At 51.0% G+C, this 3,504-nt stretch overlaps 1 protein-coding gene across 1 annotated transcript in view; it reads left to right on the top strand.

Annotated features, from left to right (window-relative positions):
* The window catches only part of CCDC50 (coiled-coil domain containing 50), a 316,416-nt gene that overhangs the window by 257,903 nt on the left and 55,009 nt on the right, over positions 1-3,504 (top strand). The window lies entirely within an intron of this gene.

Raw genomic sequence — 3,504 nt, 5'->3', positions numbered from 1 at the left:
TGTGGCTGGCTATCCTTCTTCCTTCTCCATATTAGCTGTGTTTATAACACAACGACACTTAGGACAGGGGTGTCCAAACTATTTCCAAAGAGGGCCAGATTTCATGAAGTGAACATGCGTGAGGGCCGACCATATTGCCTGACGTTATTTGATTGTTCCCCCAGAGTTGATGACCTTTTTCCTTTTTTTAGGATTGAAGTTCTTGACCATGTTCTAGGCATAGCTGTCAACCGTCCCTTATTTGGCGGGAAAGTCCCTTATCCCAGCGCTGTGTCCCGCTGCTGTCCCTTACTGATGATGTCCCTTAAATTTCCCGGGTTTCAAAGGAAGCAGCTCCTCTCCCTCCCTCCCTGCCGACCAGGGAGAAGGGAGGCTCCAACTGTGTTGCTTGGCTGCGTTGCTCACCCAATAAGGAGTCTAAGAACGACTGGGGGGTGGAGCTTGCATGCCTTGTGCCGATCAAATCGGGCACGTTGCCTGGGGACTCGCCTTTGCTCAGCGCTTCCCAGCGGAGAGGTGACGGTGGTTTTCCTTGAGGCTTTGTTTGGCTGCTGGCAGGGCTTTCTGCCTTTGGCTCGGAGGGGCTCAGAAGTTGAACATACCTGTGCTTGGAAAATCCCTTATTTTGGCTGCTGATCCCTTATTTTCGAGGCTGCTGGTCCCTTATTTTCAAATCTGTAAGTTGACAGCTATGGTTTTAGGACTGTTCCCCCAAAGTTGTTGAGGACAATGCAGGGTCTCACAATCCTTAAGAAATGCCTTTTGGAATAGCGGAAACAATGGGTGGGAGTGAGAGGTGAGCAACGGGTGGCTCCCGAGGACCAATCACGCAGTGCCACCACCGGAGACGCACCAATCGCAGCCTGCCCTGCCTGCCTCTAACCTTCCTTGGGCAGAGTGTTGACTCCAGGGGAGAGCCAGGAGAACAGCAGGCAGGTGCTCAGGAGCTGCAACAGATTGATTTTTCCCAAATTGCCCTGTTTAAACCGGGCGCCGGGCCACAAATGGCCCCCGGGCCGGACTTTGGACATGCCTGACTTAGGACAACAGTCCTGGGAGGGAAGGCAGCAATTCAGCCAAGCAAAGGGTCCAGCTGTTAGGATTCCTGCTCCGTGTTCGCAGTCATGGGATTGTTATCTATCACATGATGGTGTATGTTTTCATCCCACAGAGTGGGAAGTGACGGAGACAGGATGTTTGTGTTACTGTGTTCCGTGGAGGGGGACAATTGTCCTTTGTTCTTTCTCTCTTTGCTGTCTGATGAGAAAGAGGAAGGAGCTAAGTCAGAATGCTCCGAGTGTATTATATGCAAATAAAGTAGATTAGCCAAAATGCTGTGCTACTGAGTTCTGTTACGCAAACTGCGAATACTCTGCAGGATCCTAAGGGTACTGATGCTTCATGGTATCAGTCGCCGTGATGTTCGGGCAGAAGAAAGCTTTTGAAGCTCCCGAACGACAGACCAGGAGGGAGAGAACTTGCCAGTCGGGCATGTGTCTCTGCCAGGGTCCTACACGAGAGTAGGACGATCCCAACACCGGCAACCAAGCCTTATGAGGAAGGGTTGAGGGAGTTGGGCATTCGCCTGGTGTGCTGCGCAGGTTGCCCCCAGTCCCCTAAGCCACCTGGCTGGCCTCAGGTATGGCGCAGGATGCTGTCCCACCACCTGTGCTGAAGTCAGGTTCAGCTGCCAGCCCGGTCGGCTTTGGCACACAGAATGAGGTCCTGGCATTGTCCTGTCTTTTGCCTGCAGAGCAGAATTAATTGATGGGATTTGCTGCCTCAAGGTGAGGCGACGCTTTAGGAGGTTTTAAAACGCAACTCGGCAAATTCACCGAAGACAAATCCATCCGTGGGCGTTCGCCTCAACCTCTGAATCAAGACATATAAATGCCGCGTGCAGGGGAGAAAACGAAAGGCAGGGGTTTGTTGCCTGACAAGGAGCCTCCCGGAAGCATCTCACGGGCCCCGTTGGACAGAAGATGCTGAGGCAGATGGATAGGACCCTGCAGGTGTCTTCTTAGTTCTCACCTGCTCTTGCAAAGAACATGCTTTGTGTATGTGGAATGTCTGCCAATAAAATGAGAACAGGCATCAGAAGATAAGAAAAGCCCTGCTAAATCAGGGTACTTGAGAGTTAAGATTCCTCCATTGCAGGAGCTCGGGGGTCCCTTCCAACTCAATAATAATAATAATAATAATAATAATAATAAAATTAATACCCCGCCCATCTGGCTGGGTTTCCCCAGCCACTCTGGGCGGCTCCCAAACAGATTAAAAACAGAATAAAACATCAAACATTAAAAACTTCCCTAAACAGGGCTGCCTTCAGTTGTCTTCTAAAAGTCAGATAGTTGTTTATTTCCTTGACATCTGATGGGAGGGCGTTCCACAGAGCGGGCGCCACCACCGAGAAGGCCCTCTGCCTGGTTCCCTGTAACCTCACATCTCACAGTGAGGGAACCACCAGAAGGCCCTCGGAGCTGGACCTCAGTGTCCGGGCTGAACTCTATGATTTTGTGGTTCTATCCTGTCGCCATATGCCTGTAGGAAACCAGCAAGCATCTTCTCCCCTCTTGTGGTTTCCAGCCACTGGTACCCAGAAGCATTGCTGCCTCCAAATGTTGAGGCTGAGTGAGCCATTGCGGCCAGGATCCCCTGGTCGCCTTCTCTTCCGTGAATTTGTCCAGTCGTCTTTCACAGCCATCCGTTTGCGTGGCTGTCACTGCCTCTTGCAGAAGCAACTTCCGTAGCTGAACAGTGCTCTGCATCTTGAGAACAGATGTTCCAAGCTCCTTGCGCGTGGAGTGTTTTGCAGGACACCCGCCACTCGCATCATAATATGGCTCCAGGAGTTGTGGTGCAACGGAAAAATTAGAAAAAGAAGAATTGGGGGGGGGTAGAGAAACACCTGGCATTGCAATCTTTGTTTGGGTTTTATTCTGTCTTCAAGGTGGTCCAAGGAAGCAAGTCTCAGGGGCTGTCCTGAGAGATTAAAGAAAGCGCTCATTGTTCGCCACAAAACGTATGGAGAATATTTGATCTTGGGAACCATTGAGAGGGGAAATCATGGTGGGCAGTCTCAGCTGGTTGTCTTCCACAACCACACACACAAAACACAACACAACACAACAAAGGCAGGAGATGGAGCCTTCGCCTCCCGCAGGATCTGTGCCTCTCTCCTCCTGGGTGGCAGCTGGAAGAGGCCTTTGATGGTTCAGCAGAGCCAAGCTGCACTCCAAGAATTATTGCCTAAATAAAATTCAAAGTTCTCTAGGACCAGAGTGGTGCATGCTCTAGTTATCTCCTGCTTGGACTTCTGCCATGCGCTCTACGTGGGGCCACCTTTGAAGGTGACCAGGAAACTACAACTAATCCAGAATGCAGCAGCTAGACTGGTGACTGGGAGCGGCCGCCGAGACCACAGAACACCGGTCTTGAAAGACCTACATTGGCTCCCAGTATGTTTCCGAGCACAATTCAAAGTGTTGGTGTTGACCTTGA

Source organism: Podarcis filfolensis (assembly GCF_964270895.1).
Source record: "Podarcis filfolensis genome assembly, chromosome: 5".
Classification (NCBI taxonomy): domain Eukaryota; kingdom Metazoa; phylum Chordata; class Lepidosauria; order Squamata; family Lacertidae; genus Podarcis; species Podarcis filfolensis.
The sequence above is the reverse complement of the archived record's forward strand: the minus strand, read 5'-3'. Positions and strand labels throughout refer to the sequence as shown.